Source organism: Globicephala melas, chromosome 21, assembly GCF_963455315.2.
Source record: "Globicephala melas chromosome 21, mGloMel1.2, whole genome shotgun sequence".
NCBI classification, from domain to species: Eukaryota; Metazoa; Chordata; class Mammalia; order Artiodactyla; family Delphinidae; genus Globicephala; species Globicephala melas.
The window spans coordinates 14,319,823-14,338,981 of NC_083334.1; the positions used below are offsets into that span (position 1 = coordinate 14,319,823).

The window sequence follows — 19,159 nt, forward strand, 5'->3', positions numbered from 1 at the left end:
AGACAGCACTCTATACACTGACATGTAAAGATGTCCAGATACATTAAGTGGAAAAACTAAACTGATCCCATTTATGTTTGCAAAAAGGGAGGGGAGATAAATTATATGCATAGTTCATGGATGTGCTTAAAAATGAACCAAAAAATTCTGGACAGATAAGAAGTAAACTGTTAATGGTGGTAACTTCTGAAGGACAGGCAGCTGGGGGAATGTTCACATTTTCACTTTTCTCTACTATTTGAATTTTTAGTATATATATATATATGTTATCTTTATCATTAATTCACTTCTTTAGTCATTTGATTCATTCATCACCCATTTAATGAGAGCCTACCACAGGTCAGGAACAGTTCTACATGCTGGGAATACAAAAGTGAACCAAACTACTAACAAATCCTCATGGAAGATACATTTCCTGGTGAGAGACAAGGAAACAAAGAGTCTATCAGATGCTGATGATTAGTGCTAAGGAGAAAAATAAAGCAGAAAGAAATGGAGACTGCAGCCAGAAACATGGAGGGAAAGAGAGGCCCCGAAAAAGGACAAGAGTTTCTCAATGTCAAAACTATTGACATTTGGGGCAGATGATTCTTGGCCGGGGGACGGGGTGTGTACGCTGGAGAGCTGTCCTAGGCATCATTTAGTATTATTCCTGGTCTCCACCCAACTAAAGGCCTGCAGCCTCTCTTCCCCCCAACCCCAACTAAAAATGTCTCCAGACAGTACAAATGGCCCCTGAAGCTCAGTCATCTCCAGTAGAGAAGTACTAGTTAGAGGCGCCACAAGGAGAAAGACCGTGGTGGCCTGGCACAGTGGGTGAGCGGAGAGCAATAAAGGAGATCCTTTTTTAGATAAGTTTTTCATTTTAAAATTATTCTAGAGTTTCAGAAAAATTACAAAGACAGTTTCCCCTACTGTTAACATCTCACCTTACTATGGTACATTTGTCACAACTAATGAAATAATATAGATACACTGTAATTCACTAAGTCCCAATGCCCTTTTCCCGTCCCAGGATACCAGCCAAGACAACCGCATTACATTCAGTCATCGTATTCTCTTAGGCTCCTCTGGACTGTAACAGTTTCTCTGATTTGTCTTGTTTTCAATAACCCTGACAGTTTTGAGAAGTACTGGTCAGGTATTTTGCAGAACGTCCCTCCACTGGAATTTGTCTGATGTTTTTCCGCATGATTAGACTGGGGCTATGCGTTGAGGGGAGGAAGAGAACGGGGTAAAGTGCCATTTTCATCACATCACATCGATGCTGATGCTGACCCTGTTCACTGGGCTGAAGCAGCGCTTGTCGGGTTTCTCTGCAGCAGGATACTTGCTGCCCCCTTCCCCTACTGTGCCCTTTGGAAGGAAGTCGCTACGCGCAGTCCACACTTAGGGGTGGAGAGTTATGTTACATAAATCGTTTAGAGTTCTTCTGTAAGGGAGATTTGTCTATTCTCTCCTAATGTCTTTATCATTTGTTTTCATCAGTATGGCCTCATGGATGAAGGGTGCAGGACGTCGGATGTTCCTACAAATAAAACAAGAACAGGGGAGTGACATGCTCGAACCTAAAGTGATAGAGCTGCTCTGGTACCTGGGTGGACAAGAGAAGGGAGGGCAGCCAGGGCAAAAGCTGGAGGAAGACCAATTAGAAGGTACTGCAACAGCACGGGTGGGAGACTGCGGTGGCTCAGCCTCAATGGTCCTCGTGGGGGTGGGGAGAAGGGTGACATTTTGGATCTACTCCAGGACCAGCTGATGAACTGGAGGGCAGAGGCGGAAGGAGAGAAAGAGAGAGGCATCAAAGAAGATTCCAGAGGTCACGTGCTGAGCAAGAACTGAGCGGTCAGGTACAAGAGAGGGAAGCCTGCACTGAGGGAGGAACGGATTTTAGGGAGTATGATCGAGGGTTCAGCTTTAGACATGTTAAGGTAGAAATGCCAAGTAATGACTTCAAGCGAGCAGTTAGATGTGTGGGAAAGGTTCACCGTGGAGTGAGAAACTTGAGAGTTGTGAGAATATGGAAGACGCTACATTTAAAACCACAGAACTAAATGATCACCCACAGAGAGAGCACAGAGACAAGAAACAAAAACCAAGGACAGAGACATGCTACTCCCCAAGATCTAGAAGACAGAAGACGAGAGGAACCAGCAAGGGAGACAAAGCAGCCACTGGAGCAGAAGCAAGTAACAGTGGTGTGACAATGACAATGGTAAGCAAACCAATCTTTCTGAACATTTGAAGCCTAACATGAGACCTTGAAAATGACCCATTAATACTGGCTGGTGCCATGCTACTCCCACCACCGCTGGTGCCCTGGGCATGCCCTTCACCCCCAGGGCACAAGGAGAAGGCTCAACATGCCAAACCACTGCAGCTGTTCCCTCCCCATGGCATCTCGAGGATCCCTCAGCAGCACCTGCAGCCTTTGCCACCACCCACTTCTCTCTCACAGCTGGATTCCCAAACACCTGGCTCACCCTTCACAACTCACCCACCACGCACGGTTCTTCTCACGGGACACATCACAGCTGGAATAAACTTTTTCGACCACATTCATAACTGAGACCTCTTAAAACCCTGAATTTACTCTGCAAACTTGGCTAACAGAATGCCGTTGTAATTAAATTATTAAATGCAAGTCTTTTGATCAGAAAAAAATTCCACTTTCTAGGAGATCCTGTTAACTTTACAGTAATTTACCCGAGAACTGTGAACTCACGTTTCACCTTAGAATGCCAGAAAAATTATGGCTGTTACTCTATGCAAAACAAACAGTAAAGCAGGGGAAACACACACACACACACACAAATCCTAAAAAGGTACTAATACCATTTCATCTAAAAAAGTACATTATTACCTAGTGCTCACGCTTATGAAAATTAAACTCTAAAAATCATTTTACCCAAAGGCTAAACTTTGATATTTAGAGGGTGATCACACTACTTGAACTTACAGTAATCCAGGATTTCTTCTGTGCATTTTCCAAAGTGAAAACAAAGAATGTTTACTTAGTTCAGTCTTTAGGGAAAAGGGCCTCAGGTCCAAAGCTTAAATATCTTTAGTACAGATTTCTGAAACTCCATAAATAAGAGAGAAAGATCATTTTTCTGGTAGAAGTCAGATATTAATATGCTCACGTTTCTTCATTTGCGAGACTTTCATGTAAAGTGTTCCAATCTGTGACCGCACAGGCTTCACACAACAGAACACAGTCCCGTGCTGAGAACACAGCTGCATAAGTTCAAACATTTAGATCTAAAGCTGAAGGTTCGGATGTTTCAGATGCTTGAGACAGGGCGTTAGGTGGGACACTGCGTTACACAATGCATACATTCTGTTAAATGTATGTTTATTATTTAGAGTCGCAACTCTTACACACGCCATTAGTCATTCCAGCTCTCTACCCAAGAGGGAAACAGTATCAGACTCTCCATGCCACATATGATAATAAAAATACACAAAAATATTCAAGTATTTTGTATTTTCCCTCACCATACTCCCATTTTGTATCCACATCAGTGAGAGCGTCACTAGAATTGAACTTATTACTGAAATTTAGAGCTTAATGTTCGGTTTGAATAGCGTCACATTTTAAAAGTACTTTCTAGAGATGTCTAAATCGTGAGGGAGATGACTATGTTTCCAAAGAGAATTGTCACAAAGTTGTTAAAAGACAATATGAAATGTAAATGGCTCCTGCTTTTTAAAAATATTGTATATTAAATAAACGTTTAATGACCTCTAAAATCACTTAACAGGAGTCAAAAAAGAGTACTGTGTCTGTCTTAGAAAGCCTGCTTGTTACTCAGCTATAACCAATTCACAGCTTCCAGGTGACATTTACAACAGAAAAAACCCCTGCATTTCTCTAATAAATTATAATAGCCATAGACAGTACTTTTAAAAGCGTTCATTCTTAACACTGAAAAATTAATGGGTAGATCTTGTTTATTTCTGGGTACATACTAAATCTCTTTAAGCCATCTTAATACATTTTTTCAGTAAAAATGGGGGTGGGTGGCACTATGAACCCAGAATTGAACAGCAGGCTCAGGCTTGGTATCTATCACTTAACTGCTTCTGCTAACTCTGTATGTTGTTAGCTTTGATTGGAGCTGCAGTAAGTCTGATTACTCCAGCAATGACTTAATTTAAATACTGCCTTCAAATGATCAACAACTGATTCCAATTTAACTGAGAACAGTCTTCAAGCTATTCATACTGACAGTACACACTGCAAACCCCTCTCCTCGGCACATAATTCTTTTCCAGAACCTAAAAGCTTCAGCATTAACATGATTTAATCAATTCGAAATAATTTTTTGGAAGTTTTCTTGCCCTTAAGTTAAACAGACTTCCTAATTTTTAAATAGCCTCCGTATAAACTCTAGTATGTAATTTACCTACTCAATGAACCTATAAAACTGGCCTGTGGGTAGTCTGAAGAGGACTGTTTCTAGTTGTTGTTTTATTGTGACATAAAAGACAAGACCAACAAACAAGGGCTATGTGTACATTTCTGGCTAGACTAGGCATCCCTGTGCTAGTCTCTCCTCTTTCAGCGCTCCAAAACATGACCACTCTCCGTTATTACCCATCCCGCCAACCACTTTCTCCTCACTCACACTCCAGGGCAAACTTTGCCCACAGAGAAGCTCAATAAACAGACTGTTTACCCTCTTGTGATATAAGAGCATTTCACCTAATATATTTTTCTCTGCAAACAGAAATCATTTAAATGATGTTTTGGCAGTCATTAATACTGGCCACTCTTCCACTCCCAAAGTAGTACAGTTTTCATTACGGATCAAATTATGATGCTCCCTTTTGTATTTAGGTACAAACCTCGGCCTTTCACTAAATACGGGATCAGGCAAGTGAACGTTCCATGTATAGTAAGTACGTGGAAGTCGTGGTAGAGACTCCCCCCACTTCCTCTCCTTAAAATGTTCTCTTCCCCTCCTCTCTCTTCCTCCCACATCTCCGAGGAGATGCGAACCACCCAAGCTACAAATAAAGACATCCTTGATGCCATAAAACCGTGCCTCTCCTGCAGCTCTTCCCTAAATTGTCCCTCACACTCAAGTGCCCCGCCGCTGCCGCCGCTGCAGCTGCCTTCAGCACTCCACAAATACACACAGGTTCTTTCCCCCTGAAAATAGCTTTCATTCAAACCTGCACTTCCTTCAAGTCAAGAGCCTATTTCTCACCTTCTTATGTTTGCAAAGAGTAGTTTCTCAGTGCTACCTTGACTTCCTTAGAACTCCCTCCACTAAAGACATTGTTGTTTCTACCCTCAACTGTTCCACGTGACCTCAGATCCACCCAGGCAACAGAAGCAGCTTCTTCTGGTGTCAAAGGCTAACGTCAAAATTAATGCCCTTTTCTCAGTACTCATCCTCCCTGACAATCTCCGATTTGACACTACTCACCCTCCTCCCCCATATGTGTCCTTCATACTGTCACAAACTGCCTAAAACAAAGAGGTGATCCATACAGAACGCGTAAAGGATGGACAGCACTAAACTTTCCTGATTCTCTCCAATACCCTTTTATAAGCTACACCAACCCTTTCACTTTTCAGTTCGTCACTACAAATTTCTTTCAACTCTTTTCACACACACACATATTGTTACCCTTAAAGACATCATCCCCTCTGCCCTTATCATAAAGGATCACCGCAGAAGCCTGCATTCCACCCTAACCTCCAACAAGTGCCATGGAACAACTTCCCCCACCCCGGGGATACCTTCAGACTTAAGTTATACAGTGTCTTCAGCCACTTCCCACTGCAAAATAATAGCTATTCCACTGAAAATAGAGTAATTTCCTACGTCCTTGAAGAGTTTCACCACTTTCCAAATCACCAAGTTTGCAATCTAAGAAATCAAATTAAAAAAAGCAGCTGGAAGTCATAAAACCTGTGATCTAGCCCAGGCTTTGTCACTAATCATCTATGTGACTTCAAGGGAGTTAATTAATCCTTGGATTCCATTTCTTTATTTGAAAAACTAGAGACTGGACTAAAATCTTTACAGCTTTCTACCCTCCACAGGTACACATTCTTTCCCCACCTCCTTTTTCTCTCTTTGTACACACACACACACTCCAGAAATTCAGGATTTCTATGACTTTTTATCTTAACTGTCAAACCTCCATATCTTAAGTCATCTAGACTTGACATTTTTTTATTTCTCAATTTCTCAAAACTGTGCTTCTTCCATTTCTGCTGCTGCCACTTGGTTCATATTTGTATTTGTTCAGGCACAGCATGTGAACCGCCTTTTGGTATTCCTGCTTTCTTGCCCCCATACTATTTAGCCCACATACTGCAATGAAATTAGTCTCATTAAAACTTCTTTGTAATGTCACTCCATAGTTTGAAATATTCAGTGTTTCCCCTTATCCTTCGGATTAAGTACATCCTTCTTAATCTTGTATTAAAGATCTCTGACAATCTGACCTCTACCTACTTTCCCAATTTAATCTCCCATATTACTTGTTTCAAACCAAAAAGGTGTCCTTCCCACAGTCTTGAAACCACCAAGCTGTCCTGAGCCCATGACACCACCTAGTGGCGGAGGCTCTAAACTTGCAGCATCGCCACCTTTCTCTTCGAAAAGACAACGCAAACATGGCAATTTTATTTTTTCCTGCCCTTTACTCATCACACACAGTTTCGTTATTTCCACCTTTCTCTTCAACATTTCTTTCTTTCCTCTCTTCTTAACCTCCATAAAAGTTATCTTCTCTATCTTTATAAGCCAAGGTGAGCCCAGGTCATAGATTTTCTGTTTTCCCTACGCAAAGAAAAAAAGGCAAGCCATAAGAAACATGAAAGAAGGATTAAAGAAACACTGATGATAAACCAACCAACCCTTTTCCGAAAGATAACATGGTGTGCTCAGGTCTTTTTTCTCACCATTCATCAAACCACAAATCAAGTCACAACACCAAGGGTTTCTACTACTTGCTTTACGTGTATTTCCTCTCCGTGAATCACTGCCTCCAGATTCACTCTTCCCCCAGACCTCACCCTATCCTAATATCCACCTAGCTCACTGAGGTGCTATGATGAACTACCCTGACCCAGATGGGTCTCTCTTACCACACTGGAGATAACTGTTTATTTGTCCTTCTCCCCTGCTGGACTGTAAGCTTCTTGAGAGCAGGAAGCCTGCTTTGTTCACCACTGTTTATTGCATCTGACCCAGTGTTTGGCACAGAGGAGATCCACAGTTGTTGGGTGCATGAATGGACAGATAGATGAGGATTAGCAATGGAGAACGGAAGGCAGGACTGATGGGTGGGAGGGGGTGGGGGATAAGGAGGGATAACATGGTAAAACAATACATCCATCGTTGTAAACTTAACAAAAAATCCAGGCGCAACCACTAGGCCAGTAACAACACTGCCGATGGGTGCCCTGCAGAAGGCTCTAATTTCCAGCAGCTCAAAAAGAGGTCACCAACCACCTCAAAATACTTCCAAAGTGGCTACAGGCGATGCCAGATCAGCGTCCCTACTACAGAGCTTACTATGAAGCTTTATGCTTGAATATTCTACAAAGATAAGAATTAAATAATTACCGATTTTCCTAAGTGGTCTATAGAAGACATTTAATTATAGATTTATCTCCACATAAATAATAAACCTTTGGAATTAAGCAAGAATTTTGGCAATATATTTAAATCTGGGACTTAAGGAAAAGAAAGATCATTTTTTAAAAAAACTTTATTATGTGAAATATACAGATGCCTCATCTGACTGAATACATTTTTGAAATAAAAAGTTCCTCCCAGACCTGAGGAGAGAAAAAAATGCAACTTTCTGATCTTGGTTAAATGAATTGCCTGCATCGCTCATTTCAAAAACTCCTTACCAGTGCCTAAGGACAAACTAACACTTGCAAATTAAACAATTAGGTGAGACAAAAAGACACAGTTTGGCTTCATCAACTATATAATTTGGTCAAAAGAAAGCTTACCTGCTGCAGTTTCCCACTCATAAAGATTAAACAGACACCTGGCCTTATGGCTTCCTGCTATTAAATCAAGTCCTTTAGGCCACAAATTAGGCCATGGAGACAACATTTAATGCAACAATAATGCATTGAATTTGATTTAGTTTACTGAGTCTATGTAAAATCTGCAAAATTTGGGTGGAAAACAGGTGGCAGTAGACTTGTTAAAGGAGTTAAAATAATCTGTAACATCCCTTTCACTTCTAGCGTTCAAAGAAATGACTACTTCGGAGACAACTTGAGAGCTAAGCCTAAAGACATACACTAGGAAGGCATGGGATCAGGGGGAAGAAAACAGTAGTAGTTTGCATATAATTTTTAGATTCCTCTTTTGGCACCTGACCATAACATGGATTTAAATGGTCTACTAACATGGTGCAAAACCACTAGGTGTACTTCTAGTGACTAATTAAAAGATACAAATGAATAGATATGCAGGTGGCCTGAAAGATTTTTATGAAGTCCTCTAAGAATTTCACTTCCTTTCAGAGTGACAAAGAATTTAGTTCATTTAAGATATTCATTTTTCAAGTAATGGGTACACAAATGCACACTTTATTCAAATCAAACCCTACTATGAACGTGTTAAATGCCATGTTTGACATAATTGAGTTATATTCATCGTTGTTTTTAAAAATTATGTAATGTTTTAAGCACTTTTACACCCATCTTAAAGCTTAAGTATATAGAAAAGAAAGGGGGATAATAATTCCACTTGTGGAACCAGAGAGCTGTCCTAAAACACAAAGCCAAACATCAGAATTAACCTATATACCTGGAGAAACACACTCTATGAGTAACTGCAGTAACTCGATGTGCTGGATAACCACAACGCTAAGAGTAATATGAAAAAAACATCACCATCACCTAGTTTTAACACGTGCAGCTATCTTAAACTATTGAAACCTATCTCTGAATGTATGACGCCTCAAGAATCTGCTTTTGTGAAAGATACATAAATAACTGAAGATCATTTGCCTTTTAAATCTTCCGATTTCAGTCACTGTAAATAGGAGTTGCTTAACAAAAGCTATTTAATGAAATCATAGTTCAGACACGTGAAGGAAAAAAAAAACCTCTAAATGCACAGAAAATATTTATGAGTTTACTTTCCTAACGCATACAATTGCGTCCTTGTTTTCAAAGTCCCTCAATTCACATCAGTGGGAACAAAAAAATTCTTAGAGACAACAGAAAGTTAACTTCCTAGAGGAAAGCACTTAGAGAAAGAAAAAGCACTGAAGAACCAGAATCTCTTAAAAAAAAAAAAAGATCTTAGAAGTTTCTCTTCCAAAAATGAAACAAACGGATAGCACAGTTGCAAGTGTTTAGCCCCGATATTTATCACTCACCTATGCTTAACTACATTCAACCAGTTACAACTCAAACCTCAGGACAGCACTCCTTCAGGGTACAAAACATCTAAAAGAACTCGGTGACTCCATTTCAAAGATCCCATCCCTTAGCAGCTGGCCTCTCCTTTCATCACACCAACGCTGTGAATATCTCACAAATCGCAAGAAATTAGCCGCGGAGCGAGATCAGATAAGTCTTTAACAGGCACGCGTGTTACCAGAGAGAAGAAAGTGGAACGTGCGTGTGAAGTTTCCGAGCTCCGGGCGAGGCGGAAGTTCTCGCCCAGAGGCCGCCGGGAACCCCGCGCCGCGGCTGCCGCTTTGATTTCCAGCAATGGCTCCGGGGCCAGAGCCGGTGCAGCCGGGGCCGCTGCCAGCTCGCAGCAGCAGTCGGGTAGGTAATTACCATTCGGGTCACGTCGCGCCTTAACCGCTCCCGCCCATCCGCCTCCGCCCACCCACCCGAATCCAGGGCCTGCCCTGAACTTTCCAAGTGGGCAGGGGCCTCGGCACCACCACCGTCCGGCGGGTCTCTTTCTTTCCATCCCGTCCCCAGAGCGCCGGGGGGCGCTCGGTCCTGGGCTGGACAGTGAGGGGCAAGCTCCCAACGAGCCGGAAGCCCGCCACCCGGCAGCAGCAAGTTGCTCGTCCCGCGGACACATACGGCTTCGGCCCGGCCGCGCAATGGCACCGAGTGCGCCGCTGCGCCCCTCGCCCACCGCCCTCAAGCCCCAACTGGTTTCCTTCAAACTTACAGCAAAGTTAGCCCGAAGCGGCGGCGGCGCTCTCGGGGGCGCGCACCTCGCCGCCTCAGCGCGCCCCCGAGCGGGGTCCGGGTCGGTCCGGGGCCTCACTGGCTCCGCAGGGCCGCATGGTATCTGCGGCCCGCCCTCGCTTTCCTTGCGCCCCGCTCTGAGGCAGAGCCCCGCCACCCGCGAGCCCCACTCCGAGCCCCACTCCGAGCCCGGCCGGTGCAACCCCGGCGTCTCACGCACCCGGCGCTTCACGCACCCGGCGCAGGATATATCCCTCCGCTCGCAGCCACGCCCGCTCGCGCCGGCGCTCTTTTCTCCCGCGCAGAAACTCGACCCGACTTTTCCTGGCAGCCGGAATCCCAGTCCGCGGGGCCGGGTTATGACGCCCCGCCAAGGGTCAGGGATCTCCCAGCAGCTACAGCAGCCAACTCCTTTCCAGGAGACCAGCGAGTGCCCAGGATGACCTAGCGACACCGCGAGGAACAGATTGGGGCTCGCTCTAGTGCCGAGGTTAGTTATGGCCAGCACACAGATTTGTGCAGGTAATTAACAGGGAATGCTCCCTACTAGGAAAGGGGGAACATTAACTAAGCTTAAAAAAAAAAAGAAAAAAAAAGAGCGAAGGACTAAAGAAAAAGCTTCCCACGCCTCCTACTTTAGATTCACGGGAACTTTCAGGGAATTCCTAAATCTGAATTTGAATGCCTTGGCTGTAGGTCTGCAATTGCTTGGTGGAATAAAATCTTCCAAAAGGTCTCAAAAGGAATGCAGTTAGATCGGAACCTACTTCCTTTTTCAATCTACAGTACACTAAAATCCCGGGAAAGTGAAAACTCTTCCTTCGCGACCTCTTTGCGCAGAGCTGGTTAGACCCCGGAACCTCTCCAGCCGTGGTTACGAACCCCAACGCCGGCCTCCGCCGGCGGACACCCCCGACTCCCAGGTCTGCGGGACAAAAGGCAGCGGTGCCGTCTCGTGCGCTTTCCCACGCGGTAAGTACACCCCGCAGGCTGTGAACGCAGTCTGACGTGAAACTACAAGTTCCGCAGGGAGAAGGGGAAACCCCGGGCGTCCAGACGGCCCATTCGGGGAACTCCCCCCACACCGGAGCGCGCAGTCCGGGCATCGCGGGGCTGTGAGCCGGTCCTCAGCGCGGGCAGAGCTCCAGGCGCCGGCTCAGCGCAGCCCGGAGTGCTCCCGGGCGCTGGGAAACAGCCGGGAGAAGAGGGCGGCCTTGACCTCGGAAAGTTTGTGCAGCTCGAATACGTTAACGCTGTGAGGACAAAGAGAGATGATTTCCCTGGAACCGGTGGAGGGGGCTGCTGGAAGAACTACGAGGCAAATGGGGGTAAGGGAGTCTAGGGTTAAGGAGAGAATTTCTCTATTTCAAAGTTAATGCAGTCTCCTCTTATGCCATCTCAAAGAAGGTGATGGGGGGGAATGTGTCTAGAAGGTCATGGCTGGGAAGGAAGAATAATGCCTGCAGAATGAGTGTGCTGATTCGTAGCACTAAGAGTATGTGGTGTATTCCCTGCGCGTTATTTAGAATACACAGAAATTCACACACCCAGCAAACATCATCATTTAAACACTTGGCCACGGCAAAGCGCTCCTGGAGTTACAGGTCAGTTTCATACATGGAACACCTCGAAAGTAGGTTACCTGGTCTCCAAGCTCAACTCGTTTGTGCCCGTTTTCGAATTCTAACTCTAAACAAAACACAATCACACACGAACGCCAACAGTTTGTTGGGGCGGGATGCGGGGGGCGGGGGAGGAGAAGAACAGTAAAAGGTAAAAAGACACCATCCCATAACGTAAAATCACAAGATTTTTAAAATGACACAAAAGAATTCCTGGAGAAAATTACCATTCACTAATAACTAATAACCCTTACTTGGACTAAAACATCTGTTTGGGAATCCCGGTTTGCCAGGTCCACTGAAAACCTAATTGCCTGAAAGAAGTTGCACTTCGTCGCCAGAGGAACAGCCGAGAGCCAGAGATCGAGATTTCAGAGTCCGGTGCTGCCACGTTTTTACTGATCCTTTAGCCCCAACGGAACGAAACAGAGGTGCCTTTTTGCTACCAGCTAATTACCTTCACATGAACAAGAAATGTAGTACAAGCTCCACGTTTGTCCTCTCAATAGTCGATCCTCCCTAACCCAGTACCCAAAGGCTCTAGAAAATGAGGGGGATGGGTTCCCGAAAACAAAAAAAGCTTTCCGCCAGCACTGCCTCTGCATCCAGTCCACCCAAGCTGGTATTTGTATATTAGCTATAGAATGGGCCGGAGTGGGTGGTAAGTGAAGGCTAGGGTGACGGCGACGGACCTCACGTCCACGTCCCAAGAGCGCCCGGCAGGTCCAAGTTCGCGGTCCGTGCGGAGAGCGCGCGCTTTGCCGGGTGCCCGGACTAGAGGGCGCTGCGCCACTGCAGATCACGCGGCACCCAATGCGCCCTCCCTGGGCACCATTTCTATAATAAGTTACATTTGAAATAATGCACAAACAGCATAGCTTTTCAAGTTCTTTTGAACAGTGCTTTGTAAGTATTTTATGAATTCCAAAACCTATGCATACTGATCTTTCATTCCCGACTCAAGCACAGCCAGGGCGGGTGTGCAGCTCGCCGAGCGGAAAGCCGGTAGGATGCACACGCTTCCCTGTACTAGTCAAACACCCCACGCAATTTCATTAACGTTTAAACTTAAATACGGAAAGACTTGCACTCAAGAAAGAACTCACCCGTCCAGCCGAGTCCTCGGTGTTCTGCTTTAAAGTGCCGGCAGGTCCGTAATCGCCACGCGATTTGGATATTTGTTACAAGCCGTGTATGAAGTACCAACTTTGCTTCCCTCGGATCTTCAGCATGTCGCCAACGAGAGTGCGATCCGCCCGCGCCGCCCAGGTGGCCGCATCTCCGGAGGTTTCCGTCCTGGGGGAAACTTGAGCAGCAAAAGGAGGCGAAATGAGAGTGCGCGAGGGCTAGAGAGAGGGCCGAAGAGAAACCAAGTTTGTCAGGACATGTCCGGGCAGCGAGCCGCCGAGTTTAGGAGTTGCGGCCGGGAGCTGCGGCGGATCACTGCCTCTTTCCCCACTCCCTCCCGCCTGGAGGAGGTGGGGGAGGGGAGGTGACGTCAGCGCCCCGCCTAGCCCCCAGCCCCGCCGCCTGGACGGGATTCTCCCGCGGGGTCCGCCTCCTGGACAGTAGCGGCCGCGAGCTCGGAAGCTCGGCCGGCTCTCCTGCCGCAGCGGTCTCTGCGGCCGCTGCGGTCCCGACAGTGAAGCGTCTGCCCCTCTCCACCCCGCCGCGTCTCCCGGGCTCCGCCAAGCGCCGGCGTTCCTCGCAGTCGGCGCCGGGGCGGCCCCGCGGCGCGCACCTCTCCGGCTGGCTTTCTCGCAAGCCCCACTCCGGCCGCGTTTCCCACGCCTCGAACTGCAGGTGATGCTCTTCCTCTTCTGCAGCTGAAATTCGTCGCGACGTGTCGCCTGCCGGGTTGTTGCAGGGCGGAAGCACGAACAGTCTCTGCGGACTAGCCTGGACGACTTGTACTTTGTAGCCCTCCAACTTTAGGATGTGATCTATTTTAAATACTTCTCGTGCTCTAGCGCTGTTTGTGGTCTTTGTGTTGAAAATCACGGAGCCATATTTTAATGTTCAAATCCTCTCCAAAAGCGCCTACGTTTTTAGACCGTACTCTGAAGCGTACAAGGATCCAAGGGGTGGAGGGAGAGGTGGAGGAGGAGCCAGTTTCTAATGTTTCCTACAAGTCATCCGTAGTGATGGGGGCCAGTACACAAATCAGTCGGCTACTCGTGCTGTAGACTAAGACAGATGCAAACGCTGTTGAAGTGGAATTTGTAAGTGAATACGTCCTTTCTACGTAAGCGTCCGGACTCCAGGAAAAAATCTGCTCTGGAATATATATATATTTTTAACGCCGCTAAAATACCAAAATAAAATCTCCTCAACAGCGTGAAATTCCCAGGGAGCCATTTCTGTGAGTTGACACTGTCCCCAGAAGGTTAGCATTAAAATTCCCTGGAAAAGGGCAGGGGTCTGGAGCGGGTTCTGTTAATACCTTTGCAGCCGTTGATGTAAATCTAGCGGTCAGTTTAGCTGGCTGTTATCTCTGGAAGGCAAAGAGCAAAACCCCTAGGACACAGGAAACATGGCAAGGAGTTAAACAGTTAAGAGAAAAGAAGATTGTGTTGGAGCATTGGATGTGCTTAGCCTTAAGGAAGTCATATAACTTCTCTAAATTTCAGTTTCCTCGTCTGTTTCACCTTGTAAAAATGTGTGTGTATTTCCATTCAAAAATATTTATTTGCCAGGGAGGCAATGCTCAAGGAGACACTTTTCCCCAGCATCATATACAGTGTCTAGTAAGCACATAGGAGTTCATCAATAGTCCTTGTCTTACCCTCCCTGGTTCTTTGCAGTGTCTGTTTTCTCATCTATACAATTAGGAAGAGTTACAAGGAGGTTATCCCAAATAATTTTGTTATGGAAAGGAGAGGAGGGCACCCAGAAGGTGCCAGATTCCTGAGGGAGGAGGAAATAAAAGGACAGACTGACTTGAAAGGCCAGCCTGTTAGTGCAGAGGACAGACCTCTCACGCTTCACTATTTCATCTACACAGGCTCGCTCCTTTTATGTCAATAGTTGAAATTAGAAATTGACTGCAGATTGTAAGTTTTTTATAAATAATACACATAAGTTCCCCCAGATGCTGCCGTGCAAGTCAGTCTGGTTTGCTGTACTCACCTTTAGCGTTATCATAGGTAAGTCAAATTATTTCCAATAGAAAAAGAAAAAAATACAAACAAGAGGAACTTATATATAATAATTGATGGTATTAATAGAAATAGCTGCTTTAAAAAAAAACAAAGTGAAAGGGGCAGAAAATTTTTAATAAAACCTCTAGACCTGCACCGTCCAATACCATAGGTAGCCACTAGCCACAAGTGGCTAAGTAAATTAAAAGCCAGTTCCTTGGTCTCACTAGCTACATTTGAAGTACTCGGTGTCCACTTGTGACTAGTGGCTGCTATATTGTTCAGGGCCGATGAAAGAGCATTTTTATCATGACAGAGTTCTGTAGGACAATGCTGTTACAGACTTTGCTATTGTTTTTGGAAGGCTACATCAAGCATTATATTACAATTTCCATGCATCCAACACTGAGTCAATTCCAAAGTTAAAAAAAAAAACAGAATCACAGAAGGATTCACTCATTTCACAAATATTTATCAAGTACCAACAACAATATGCTAAGTGAAACTATAAAGGACTCAAAATTTAATGAGTTAGGTGTGTTTGGTGATTAAGAAATATTAACATGGCTTAACATGGCCTTTCCGTTGTTTTCAATCATTGCTGACTACGAAAACCAGGGGGAATCACTCAATTTAAAGCAGAAGAGATTTCTAAAACATTTTTAAGAATAGTCCTAGGACTAAATAATTCTAAGTAGGCTGACTGACTTCTGTCATCCCACCCTCTCTGTTCCTTTTAACTGCTTTCTCATCTCCTACATCCCCTTTTCCCCTACACTTCCTGAAGATGAGGCACTGTTCAGCTGTCTCCACTTCTCCATACTTTGGAATTATTTTATCCTTTGCATTTAAATACAGCTCTCCTTTGGGATTGCTTGTACTCACCAAGAGAGCCATTAGAACAGACAACTAGTCAATCTGGTAAGAATCAGTAGTTGTTAACTATGGGTATGAATATGTTCATTTCCCTGGTCCCTTCCAAGTGCATTGTAACAAGGGCTTTCTTAAGGCTAAACCTTAATCATAAAATTTTATTCTAATGGTGAAATTTCAGATGCCAGTGCCAATCGGGAAAATATTTGGAGGCATTACGCGGAATGGCTAACTACTAAAAGAATAAATAAATAAAAAATAAAGTTTACCTTCATTTCTGGCATACATACATAGTGAAAAAGGCTGGTTTGGACCTTCTGTCCCTACAGATGTAACATCAACATCCCCATGTGGTTTGGAAACAGATTCTGCTGGATAAGTATCATGCTTGTGATGCTTTCCCAGCTCGGGGATTGAAGGATTCCACGTCTACCTTTCTGAGCAGTAAGCGATGAATCATGCAGAATCTGTTGAAATACTTTTTCAATAAAGGCAGTAAAAAGAACATTAGACTCAAGGTCAATAAATCTGGTTTGACTCTTTGCCACATAAAATCTAATGTACTTGGTTATTACTGAATTTTGGGAGTCTCACTTTCCTTTATAAACGTGCATTTCTAAAGTGATCTCAAACAAACAAGCAAACAAACTGCCTCACCTGTTGTGAGAGATATAGTAAAGAATGAAGATAACAAATACAGTATCATTATTCTCCTCAAATTTACTCACTATTTCTCACCCTACCACTCCCTCTCAGTTATGAGGCTTTGTAGAACCAACAGTAATAAATAACATGGGTTTAATGCCAATTATAACCTAGCCTCGGTTCCAACTTCTTTATATGCATCATCTCATGGATTTCTTACTAAATTCTACAGGGTATTAGCAATTATACCCTACCTCCATGTTCTAGATGAAACAGTGAGGTTGAGGTAGATTAGATAACTCATGTTGGGTCACATTTTGGACTGAAACTCAGGGCTGACTGTCTTCATAGCCAACATGCTTGTCAATATAATACACCAGCTCCTTATACCCTACACCTCATTTGCACCCTTTATGAACCAAGGCCTTTGTCAGCAGTATTGTGGTTTAAGAAGCAACCTAAGAGGAGTAGGGTATCAAAAACTATCAAATGATGGCTGGAGAAAGATGGTCCTTTCTAGCAGCTTCACCAAATATGGATAAAAAATTGTTTAAAAGTGGGTCCTTTAATCACAGAGGGAGAACACCACTGATTGTGTCTTGTGATAGATATGTAATACATTCATTACTTGTTTGGCTTACCTATTTTCCTAGGTAGATATGCGTACTCCGAAACACATTTCTTTTCAATTTGAAATCATTGTCTGACTTTTAACTTGTTTAGTCTGAACAGCAGAAAAATACACACCAATGATTCTCACTGTATTCTGACAAGGACTATCTCATAGGATTTCATGATCAGCATTTCAATTTATACTCTGTTTCCTTTTCCTGGTCTGGAACCACTAGGGTTGCTTTATCTCTCCAATTCTCCTTTCTCTCTTTAATTTATACTTTTCCATATGACAAGATGGGAAATTCCCTCTATCTATACTTTTTTCACTGTTAAGACACTATCCCTTTTCCTGGTAGAATTTTTTTGGTCATAAAAACTAATCTGATATAGAGTCTAAGAGGACCCCATTCGGGAAACAAGAATTATGATAGTCCCCCAGCCTCCTTTCTCTAACAGATGATCTATTTAAGCCCATCATGGTAGTTCTGTACCCATTTGTCATGAACATGTGGGCCAATTGTAGCCAATGAGATATTAGAGGATGTTTACTGGAGGCCTCTGGAAAAAAATTTCCTGCCTCCTAAGGAAGATCCACAAGAGACATTATGTCTCCCTATGGACACTGTCAGGTCAGGAGGTCATGCCTGGGACTGCTACCACCATCTTACTTGCGGAGGATGAGGCCTAAACCTGGGAAGGCAGGTGAGGGTTCTCAATGAGGTTGAATCAACTATCTCTGAAGGCCATCCCAACTCAACCCTTCTTTTAATGGGAGAGCATAAGTTTTCATCTTACTTAAGCTGGATCGTGTCAGGATTTGGCTTATTTGTACCTGACATCATCTCCCACAGCTAGGTCATCCTTCTTTAAATGTACAAGGAATTATTTGAAAGAAAAGATAAATGGATTACCTCCTCAACTTATTGGTCAATAGGAATTGAGACTGACTCTACTGACAAAATGGAAGGACTCTTGGAGTTTTCCTTTAATGGTGAAAAAGAAGTTTTTAGACGCAAAATGATTCAGTCTTGCAAACTGCCCATTTGTCTACCATAATGAAGACAAAAATAAAAATTTGAAATTTTATCTGTTCAACTAAAAGATTCTTCTTCATTCCTACTGTTCTTTCCTCTCCAGTGTCCAAAAATATTTCTAGATATTGAAACTTAAAATCTTTTGCACAGCAAAGGAAAACATAAGCAAGATGAAAAGGCAACCCTCAGAATGGGAAAAAATATTTGCAAATGAAGCAACTGACAGAGGATTAATCTCCAAAATTTACAACCGGCTCATGCAGCTCAATATCAAAAAAAACAAACAACCCAATGCAAAAATGGGCAGAAGACCTAAATAGACATTTCTCCAAAGAAGGTATACAGATTGCCAACAAACACATGAAAGGATGCTCAACATCACTAATCATTAGAGAAATGCAGATCAAAACTACAACGAGATACCATCTCACACCAGTCAGAATGGCCATCATCAAAAAATCTACAAACAATAAATGCTGGAGAGGGTGTGGAGAAAAGGGAACCCTCTTGCACTGTTGGTAGGAATGTAAATTGATACAGCCACCATGGAGAACAATATGGATGTTCCTTAAAAAACTAAAAATAGAACTACCATACGACCCAGCAATCCCACTACTCGGCACATACCCTGAGAAAACCGTAATTCAAAAAGAGTCATGTACCACAATGTTCATTGCAGCTCTATTTACAACAGCCAGGACATGGAAGCAACCTAAGTGTCCATTGACAGATGAATCGATAAAGAAGATGTGGCACATATACACAATGGAATATTACTCAGCCATAAAAAGAAACGAAATTGAGTTATTTGTAGTGAGGTGGATGGACCTAGAGCCTGTCATACAGAGTAAAGTAAGTCAGAAAGAGAAAAACAAATACCGTATGCTAACACATATATATGGAATCTAAAAAAAAAAAAAAAAGAGATGGTTCTGAAGAACCTAGGGGCAGGACAGGAATAAAGACGCAGATGTAGAGAATAGATTTGAGGGCACAGGGAGGGGGAAGGATAAGCTGGGACGAAGTGAGAGAGTGGCATGGACATATATACACTACCAAATGTAAAACCGA

At 43.9% G+C, this 19,159-nt stretch overlaps 1 protein-coding gene across 2 annotated transcripts in view; it reads right to left on the bottom strand.

Annotated features, from left to right (window-relative positions):
- FAT1 (FAT atypical cadherin 1) overlaps nucleotides 1-13,442 on the bottom strand; it is a 120,345-nt gene extending 106,903 nt beyond the window's left edge. Inside the window, exon 1 of one of the 2 annotated variants that reach the window (XM_070044597.1) lies at nucleotides 12,888-13,425. The gene's annotated coding sequence lies outside the window, so the exon portion shown is untranslated. Of the gene's footprint in view, nucleotides 1-12,887 lie in introns of both variants that reach the window. The other variant, XM_060291363.1, reaches the window with a different exon arrangement.
- Nucleotides 13,443-19,159: the final 5,717 nt, after the last annotated feature.